The sequence below is a fragment of the Lactuca saligna genome, chromosome 6 (assembly GCF_052625555.1).
Source record: "Lactuca saligna cultivar CGN05327 chromosome 6, ASM5262555v1, whole genome shotgun sequence".
NCBI classification, from domain to species: domain Eukaryota; kingdom Viridiplantae; phylum Streptophyta; class Magnoliopsida; order Asterales; family Asteraceae; genus Lactuca; species Lactuca saligna.
The window spans coordinates 112444980-112455826 of NC_136422.1; positions in this window are offsets into that span (position 1 = coordinate 112444980).

Below are 10847 nucleotides of genomic sequence, written 5' to 3' on the forward strand. Positions count from 1 at the left end.
TATCTAGCATGGCATGGGGTACTTTTAAACATAAAAGAACTAGATGAATTACATACCTTTTGTCGGTTGTTGATTCCTTGGAGTTTGAGAACCAAGCACCAATAATGTGAATGCCTCAAGTGGAAATCACAAATCACCACAAACTTGGAAAATGTATGAGAGAGTATACTAAATCTTATAAATCGGCCACCACTATTACACACACACTAGAGGTAGTTTTTTGTAACAACCCGAAATTTCCGTATCACTTATTGTAACTCTTTCGTGGTACAATTCGCGCAACCAATTGTCATTCCAAATTCGATTTCCGATCTTCCGCATAATTAAGTCATTAATTGGTACACATTTAAAATGACTTAATGGGTGTCTTAATACATTTAGAAATCATTTTAACACCCAACTTTAGTGATCGGAATATTTCTAGAATTTACTGCATCGGGTTACGGTAACTCAATCGGGTACGACCAAAAGCCTCGTCTAACACCGGTATCGGGTAGAATTCCACCGTGTCCAAAAATTAAACACTATATAAACGTGTTTAAGACTCCATTTGAAGCCTTTGGTCAATTTACCACTAAACACTACCAACCTCTCTCCTCATCCAAGTTTAAGGAATCAAAACCCAATTTTAAGGCCTCAAATCCTTAAGGTACCTTCCTAGCCTTAATCTATAGCATATTTGGCTTCCAAATTCGACATTTAATCATAAAATAGGAGAACATATGTGAGTTTACGGCCCAGGAGGCTGCCTAGGCCGTAAACACCAATTTGAAGGGTTTTAAGCCCTTAAACTCCTTCCTAAACTCATTTGGACTTTAGATATGGCCAAGGGACTTCAAGATATGGACTCTAAACAATTAAAAAATGAATTTTGTGAGGTTTGAAGGAGTTTATGGCCAAGGATCATTCTTGGGCCGTAAACTCATATATCTAGGGTTTTTATGCCCTTAAACCCTTCCAAACCACTCATATGTCTTAGTTATGAATTATAGAACATTGGTTTTAGCATTTGGACACTTGAAACATGATTTTTTGGGGGACTTATGTGAGTTTACGACCAAGGCATGTGCTTGGGCCGTAAACTCCATGATTCATGGTGTTAGAATGCAAACTAAACACCCCTAAAGCCTTTAGATGAATTTTAGAAGCCCTTCTATGCAAGTTTTAGACCTTGAAACACCTTGTAGCACCCTATAGAAGAGTTTACGGCCATGAGAGGGGTCTCATGGGCCGTAAACTCCATAAAACCCTCAAATATCCCATACAAACTCATGTTAGGCCTTGGAATAATCCTATTAATCACATGTGATTTGTTTTGGAACCATTTAACACCATTTTCATGAGAAAATAGGAGTTTACGGCCAGGAAACCATGCTAGGTCGTAAACTCCCATAAGTGGGTCTATTTGATGTTTTAAAATCATTTCAAGTCCTTAAACCAAGTCTAGAAATTATTCCCCTAAGTGTTGAAGTCATTTTTGCCCATATTTGACCCCACCATGAGTTTACGCCCGTAAAATCATGTGGAATGGGTCTTGTGGCCATAAACTCCCTAAAGGGGATGTTCCTTTGACGTCCCAACTCATTTCCTAAGTCCCTCGCATCATTCATGTCCCTAAACGCCACCCGGGTCCCTCCAAACACTTGTATCGGAGTGTTATCGCGACATGAAGCATTTGTCCCTATCCAACAATCAATCTAAGTCCTAATTAGATACAAATGTGTATCTTTACATCATAATTAGGAACCTCGTGTGTTTACAAGTCCTGGATCAACTCTTAGCATCCAAACCGTCTCATATCTCGTCCGGTGAGTTCATACCCCTACCCTTTTCCACTGTTTTCACTGTTTTCAGGGGGGGGGGGGAACACAAGCAAAGTACAAGGGAACTCTTCTACTCAAAATATGTTTTCAAATGTGTGTTTCGTATTTCATATGCTTTTATAACTGATTACTACAACTGATAACAGATTGAACATACATGTCACGTAACATATATTTGTGAAATAAGTCTTTAAACTAGTATGTTTTACATATATTTCACAAATGGTTTTCCACATTTTATCAGTTAAAAGCATGATGTTAAACATTTGAACATAATACCTGTACACTGTTTTGTCCTCGGTAACACTCCACACACATACGCAAGTGGAGGACTATCATATTATTACTAGTAAATTTGTTAATCCTGTATGATTGGAGACACGTCCTCGGAGAACACTCCACCGAGATACGCGAGTGGAGGACTACACCCATAACCAGAATCTCTGGTATTTAGAGAGCGTGACTTGAGTGTATAGATCTATACGGGGCTGACTACCCCACACCTGGCTGTTAGCTACAACCGAACCGAAATGGTTCAAGGGTGACGAAAGTCATAAGTATGTGGACGACTTATTGCCACATGTGGACTACTTATTGCCACAGGTTTTAGTCTAATGTATGGTTATGGAACTCGCAATTAGGATAACAGAGATTTACTTATAGTAATAATGAATTACTTTATACATCTTTTACATCTTTTACATCTTTCACTTACTGTAACTAACATTCAGGAAAGTACGGGACTTTCCTGGGGAAAACATGGAAACCAATCACGATTACATCTTTTACATCTTTAACATCGTTTACATTAGAAACCAACATGTAGGAAAGCATGGGGCTTTCCTGGGTAACACTTACATAACTAGAAAGAGTAACAAACTGGATAACATTACATCTTGTACAATTTGTAACATACTATAAGGAAAGTATGGGACTTTCCTGGTAACATATGATAAGTAAACAGAACAGTTTAACCAGTTAGATAACCAACTATACATTTTCACATGAGTAGGCATGTTTTCAGAGTACAAACTTACTATACCTTACACTTGTGAAACAATAACCAACTATTAAGAAAATATGGGATTTTCTTGGTGCATATAACATTTCAGAAACAGAAAGGAAACTCGAAACATTTTCACTAACAAAAACCGCTTATGAACTCACCAAATTTATACTGATTTTCATACCGCTTGTGTTCTCAGGTCAGTGTTAGAACAGGTACCTGAAGATTTCTTTTGATCAGAAGATGGAGTACATGAAGACCCGTTCATTTTGTCTATATATACTATGTATCACAACTGTACAAACTTTACTTTTGAAACAACTGTAAAACTTTCTTATGTAATGTAATGGTTGTTTTACTTTACTTACTATGTGCATTGGATTTGATACTCAACGTGGAGTCAACCCCGGAAATGTTTCCGCCTTCGGTTTTCGGGGTGTGACAGATTGGTATCAGAGCCCTTGTTTATAGTGAATGAAGTATACCAAACCTTACATGGTATAAAACTATAAACACTAAAGGGCCTAAGTGCTCTGGATTAAAAGTATCTTCAAACTACAAGTATTTTCAAAAGTATACAAGTATACCGAACCGTCGTCATCCGTAACCACAAATAGAACAGAACATAAGTAAATGGGTGTTGTGTACTACGGTTAAACTTGGGCAGTTATGTAGTCGTGTCTAGGGTCAATATAGCCTGGCCAATTATATTCATTTGAGACACGGCCAACATGTGCTTGGGAGTGACTATGGTATGTGGCATGCCTAAAACTTACCTTAATATCCCAAACATCGAATCATTGTCGTAAACAATTCATGAAATACTATGGGAGTATTTCTCGATCCCGATCCTCTGTAGTAATCTTTATTCGAGTGGTTTTCTGTGATTACTCTTAGCGATAAATTATATGTTCGATAACTCTTTCCTGCTTTATCGCTTACTCGAATCATATAACTGTTATACCTAGAGGACTTACCATCCTCTTTTCCTTGATCTTATTAGATCAAGATGCCTCCCCGAAAGAGACCTAGCTCAAAGAACAACAAAAATCTTTCTTCGCCGCCACCTCCTCCCCAGTTCGATCTAGCATCGCTCCAGACGATGATGACAGCTGCGATGGTAGCAGCTATGTCACAAATGAACCCTGGTGGTTCAAGTGGTGGTCCTCAATCTCAAAACCCTGAAGGTATCCAGGGACACCAAAGAGGGGGTTCCTACAAGGATTTCATGAACGCAAAACCAACATCCTTTAATGGCGCTGGAGGTGTCATTTCCTTGTCTCGATGGTTCGAGAAAATAGAGTCCATCTTTGAAATCTGTGCTTGTGCAGAGTCTGATAAAGTTAAATTCACGGCCTGTACCTTCGTTGATAAAGCCTTGACTTGGTGGAATGGCCGAGTCAAGTCTCTGACCTTGCCCGTAGCCAACGCCATGGACTGGGAGGCCATGAAAGAACTTCTCATTGCTGAGTACTGCCCCCGTGGTGAAATGCAGAAATTAGAGCGTGAGCTCTGGAACCTGAAGATGAAAGGTTCCGACATTGCTGCATATACTTCCCGATTTGATGACCTCGCACTTCTCCGCCCGGGATTAGTCACTCATGAAAACAAAAAGATCGAAAGGTTCGTTTGGGGGTTATCTCAACCAACAAAGAGTCATGTGTTGGCTGCTCGTCCAGATACCTACGATAGTGCCAAGACCTTAGCTCAAATTCTGATTGATCACAGCGATGATGTTAAGGAAATCACTACCACTTCTGAGCCGACTCAAAGGAGTGGTGAAAAGAGGAAATTCTGGAAGAAGAAGAATGGTCAATCTTCTCAAGGATCATCCAAGAAATAACAGACGGTAGCAGTCCATGCTGCTACTACTACTCTTGTTTCTACTGTTTCTGTTATGGGATCCACAGCCTCAACTCCTACCAGTAAATATGCTGGTAACCTCCCTCTGTGTGACAAGTGTAAATACCATCATCATCCCGGTCCCTATCGAGAAGTGTCTTGCACCAACTGTGGTAAGAAAGGGCACACAGTTCGATTCTGCAGAACTTCTACCCAATCAGCCAACCAATCATCGGGAGCAGGTGTTAGTCAAGCCTGCTACAACTGTGGAGAAGTTGGGAACTTTAAAAGGAACTGTCCCAAGAAGTCAACTGCTGAAAACTCTGGAAGGGTTCTAACCATGGGACAGGAGGAAGCAGTTGCTGATCCCACTGTTGTTTCGGGTACGTTCCTTCTCGACAACTCATATGCTAGTATTCTTTTCGATTCGGGTGTTGAATGGAGTTTTGTTAGTCATGCATTCAAACATAATCTAAAACCAAATCCCCAACCACTAACTGAAACGTTTACCATCGAGATGGCTAACGGTGAGAAAGAAAGCGCTATCGATGTATTCATAGGTTGTACGCTTACCTTAGACGATCACTCATTTCCTATAGATCTCATGCTCGTCTCCATTAAGAGCTTTGATGTTATCATTGGCATGGATTGGTTGAGTCCCAATCATGCTGACGTTCTTTGTTACGAAAAAGCTATCCGTCTCAATCTTCCTTCGGATCAAACTCTCGTAATATATAGCGATAAACCCAGTTCCAATCTTCATATCATTTCTTGCATCAAAGCTCGAAAGCTCCTTCGAAAGGAGTGCATTGCATTCTTAGCTCATGTGATCAACGAGAAACAAGAAGTTAGAGACCTCGCGAGCATTCCCGAAGTCTGTAACTTTCCCGATGTGTTTCCCGAAGAACTTCCAGGAATTCCCCCCGAACGTCAGGTCGAGTTCCGTATTGACCTAATTCCTGGAGCTACTCCCGTAGCAAAATCTCCGTATCGCCTAGCTCCGGCAGAAATGCAGGAGTTATCCAGTCAACTCAATGAGTTGCTCAGTAAAGGATTCATTAGACCGAGTTCCTCACCTTGGGGAGCTCCGGTTCTGTTTGTCAAGAAGAAAGATGGATCCTTTCGGATGTGTATCGACTATCGTGAACTGAACAAGTTAACTGTTAAGAACCGATATCCTCTTCCAAGAATAGACGACCTCTTCGATCAACTCCAAGGAGCCAGCTACTTTTCTAAGATAGACCTTCGGTCAGGGTACCATCAATTACGAGTCCAGGAAAATGATGTTTCCAAGACAGCTTTTAGGACTCGGTACGGACACTACGAGTTCGTAGTCATGCCCTTCGGTCTAACCAATGCACCGGCTGTGTTCATGGACCTAATGAACCGGGTGTGCCGTCCCTTCTTAGACAAATTCATCATCGTGTTCATTGACGACATCCTCGTATACTCCCGAAGCGAAGAAGACCACAAGCAACACTTGAGGCTAGTGTTGGAAACTCTTAGATCCGAAAAGCTATACGCAAAATTTTCCAAATGTGAATTCTGGATACGGAAGGTAACTTTCCTCGGTCACGTCGTAAGCGAGGAGGGTATTCATGTAGATCCTTCCAAGATTAAAGCGATAGAGAATTGGTCAGCACCGAAAACACCCATAGAAATTCGTCAATTCTTGGGTCTCGCCGGCTATTATCGACGATTCATTCAGAACTTTTCCAAAATCGCCAAACCTTTAACCACTCTAACACAGAAAGGTGTACCCTTTTGTTGGAGTGATAAACAAGAAATCGCATTCCAAACATTAAAGAAAGCCTTATGCAGCGCGCCTGTTCTGTCTCTGCCTGAAGGGACAGAGGATTTCGTTGTCTACTGCGATGTGTCTAATCAAGGTTTAGGCTGTGTGCTTATGCAAAGAGGAAAGGTGATTGCCTATGCCTCAAGACAGTTGAAAGCACACGAGGTCAACTATACCACACATGACTTGGAACTAGGAGCAGTAGTCTTCGCATTGAAGTTTTGGAGACATTATCTCTACGGAACCGAGTGCACAATCTTCACTGATCACAAGAGCCTACAACACATCTTTAATCAGAAGGACTTAAACATGAGGCAACGGAGATGGGTAGAATTACTCAGTGATTATGAGTGTGAAATCCGTTACCACCCCGGCAAGGCCAATGTGGTAGCAGATGCCCTTAGCCGAAAGGATAGTACAGGCCACAAAGTGAAGAACCAGACGATGACCATCCATTCCAACCTACCCATGCAAATCCGAGAAGCTCAGTATACAGCCCTCAAACCTGAGAACATGTTGAATGAAGTCTTGAGAGGAATGGAAAAGAAACTTGAGATCAGAGGTGACGGAGTTCACTGTTTTATGAATCGAATCTGGATTCCCAAATCCGGTGGATTCAGGGAAATAGTCATGGAGGAAGCACATAGGACCAAATACTCTGTTCACCCGGGTTCGGACAAGATGTACCTGGATCTCAAGAAGCAATACTGGTGGCCAAACATGAAAGCTGAGATAGCTAAATTTGTGGGCAAGTGTCTGACTTGCGCCAAAGTCAAAGTCGAACATCAGAAACCTTCAGGTCTGCTCCAACAACCCGAGATTCCCGAGTGGAAATGGGAGATGATTACCATGGACTTCATCACCAAACTACCCAAGTGTTCTAGTGGGTACGATACCATTTGGGTAATTGTCGATCGTTTGACAAAATCCGCTCACTTCATTCCAATTAAAGAATCATACAAAATGGAAAGACTCGCGCGAATTACATCCAGGAGGTAGTACGTCTTCACGGTGTACCTGTATCCATTATCTCTGATCGGGATAGTAGGTTTACCTCCAGATTCTGGCAATCCCTTCAAAAACCCCTTGGAACCAAACTAGATATGAGCAAGGCGTATCATCGTCAGACCGATGGATAGAGTGAGAGAACAATCCAAACCCTGGAGGACATGCTTAGGGCGTGTGTCATTGACTTTGGAAAGTCGTGGGACACACATCTATCCTTGATCGAGTTCTCGTACAACAACAGTTACCACACCAGCATTAGGGCTGCTCCGTTCGAAGCCCTATACGGTCGTAAGTTCAGATCCCCTCTGTGCTGGACCGAGGTCGGGGATACACAGTTAGCCAGGAGTCGAGTCCCCGACAGTGCTCTCACTGGTCCTGAAATCATCCGCGAAACCACTGAAAAGATCATTCAAATCCGTAACCGACTGAAAGCCTCACATGATCGTCAAAAGAGTTACGCTGATAATCGTCGGAAACTATTAGAATTCCAGGTTGGAGACCGTGTCCTGTTAAAAGTCTCGCCCTGGAAAGGCACTATACGCTTTGGTAAGCGTGGGAAACTTAATCCAAGGTACATTGGACCCTTTGAGATCCTCTCCAGGATCGGTCCAGTTGCATATAAACTTCATTTACCTCACGAACTCAGTAACATTCATCATGTCTTCCATGTTTCAAATCTCAAAAAGTGCCTATCCGATGAAACCCTAACAATTCCTTTAGACGAGATCGAGATCAATGAAAACCTCAAGTTTGTGGAGGAACCGACCGAAATCATGGATCGAGAAGTCAAACGTACAAAACAAAGTCGCATCCCGTTAGTGAAGGTTCGCTGGAATGCCAAGCGGGGACCGGAATTCACTTGGGAATGGGAAGATTCAATGAAACAGAAGTATCCACAACTCTTTTCTTATCCATGATTTGTATCTTGTCTTATGTTCTAAACTTTGAATTTCGGGACGAAATTCCCTTTAACGGGGGGATAATGTAACAACCCGAAATTTCCGTATCACTTATTGTAACTCTTTCGTTGTACAATTCGCGCAACCAATCGTCATTCCAAATTCGATTTCCGATCTTCCGTATAATTAAGTCATTAATTGGTACACATTTAAAATGAATTAACGGGTGTCTTAATACATTTAGAAATCATTTTAACACCCAACTTTAGTGATCGGAATATTTCTAGAATTTACCGTATCGGGTTACGGTAACTCAATCGGGTACGACCAAAAGCCTCGTCTAACACCGGTATCAGGTAGAATTCCACCGTGTCCAAAACCTAAACACAATATAAATGTGTTTAAGAATCCATTTGAAGCCTTTGGTCAATTTACCACTAAAAACTACCAACCTCTTTCCTCATCCAAGTTTAAGGGATCAAAACCCAATTTTAAGGCCTCAAATCCTTAAGGTACCTTCCTAGCCTTAATCTATAGCATATTTGGCTTCCAAATTCGACATTTAATCATAAAATAGGACAACATATGTGAGTTTACAGCCCAGGAGGCTGCCTAGGCCGTAAACACCAATTTGAAGGGTTTTAAGCCCTTAAACTCCTTCCTAAACTCATTTGGACTTTAGATATGGCCAAGGGACTTCAAGATATGGACTCTAAAGAATTAAAACATGAATTTTGTGAGGTTTGAAGGAGTTTACGGCCAAGGATCATTCTTGGGCCGTAAACTCATATATCTAGGGTTTTTATGCCCTTAAACCCTTCCAAACTACTCATATGTCTTAGTTATGAATTATAGAACATTGGTTTTAGCATTTGGACACTTGAAACATGATTTTTTGGGGGACTTATGTGAGTTTACGACCAAGGCATGTGCTTGGGCCGTAAACTCCATGATTCATGGTGTTAGAATGCAAACTAAACACCCCTAAAGCCTTTAGATGAATTTTAGAAGCCCTTCTATGCAAGTTTTAGACCTTGAAACACCTTGTAGCACCCTATAGAAGAGTTTACAGCCATGAGAGGGGTCTCATGGGCCGTAAACTCCATAAAACCCTCAAATATCCCATACAAACTCATGTTAGGCCTTGGAATAATCCTATTAATCACATGTGATTTGTTTTGGAACCATTTAACACCATTTTCATGAGAAAATAGGAGTTTATGGCCAGGAAACCATGCTATGTCGTAAGCTCCCATAAGTGGGTCTATTTGATGTTTTAAAATCATTTCAGGTCCTTAAACCAAGTCTAGAAATTATTCCCCTAAGTGTTGAAGTCATTTTTGCCCATATTTGACCCCACCATGAGTTTACGCCCGTAAAATCATGGGGAATGGGTCTTGTGGCCATAAACTCCCTAAAGGGGATGTTCCTTTGACGTCCCAACTCATTTCCTAAGTCCCTCGCATCATTCATGTCCCTAAACGCCACCCGGGTCCCTCCAAACACTTGTATCGGAGTGTTATCGCGACATGAAGCATTTGTCCCTATCCAACAATCAATCTAAGTCCTAATTAGATACAAATGTGTATCTTTACATCATAATTAGGAACCTCGTGTGTTTACAAGTCCCGGATCAACTCTTAGCATCCAAACCGGTTCATATCTCGTCCGGTGAGTTCATACCCCTACCCTTTTCCACTGTTTTTACTGTTTTCAGGGGGGGGAGGGAACACAAGCAAAGTACAAGGGAATTCTTGTACTCAAAATATGTTTTCAAATGTGTGTTTCATATTTCATATGCTTTTATAACTGATTACTACAACTGATAACAGATTGAACATACAGGTCACGTAACATATATTTGTGAAATAGGTCTTTAAACTAGTATGTTTTACATATATTTCACAAATGGTTTTCCACATTTTATCAGTTAAAAGCATGATGTTAAACATTTGAACATAATACCTGTACATTGTTTTGTCCTCGGTAACACTCCACACACATACACAAGTGGAGGACTATCATATTATTACTAGTAAATTTGTTAATCCTGTATGATTGGAGACACGTCCTCGGAGAACACTCCACCGAGATACGCGAGTGGAGGACTACACCCATAACCAGAATCTCTGGTATTTAGAGAGCGTGACTTGAGTGTATAGATCTATACAGGGCTGACTACCCCACACCTGGCTGCTAGCTACAACCGAAACGAAATGGTTCAAGGGTGACGAAAGTCATAAGTATGTGGACGACTTATTGCCACATGTGGACTACTTATTGCCACAGGTTTTAGTCTAATGTATGGTTATGGAACTCGCAATTAGGATAACAGAGATTTACTTATAGTAATAATGAATTACTTTATACATCTTTTACATCTTTTACATCTTTCACTTACTGTAACTAACATTCAGGAAAGTACGGGACTTTCCTGGGGAAAACATGTGTGGAGATTAAAGTTTCTTTTAATC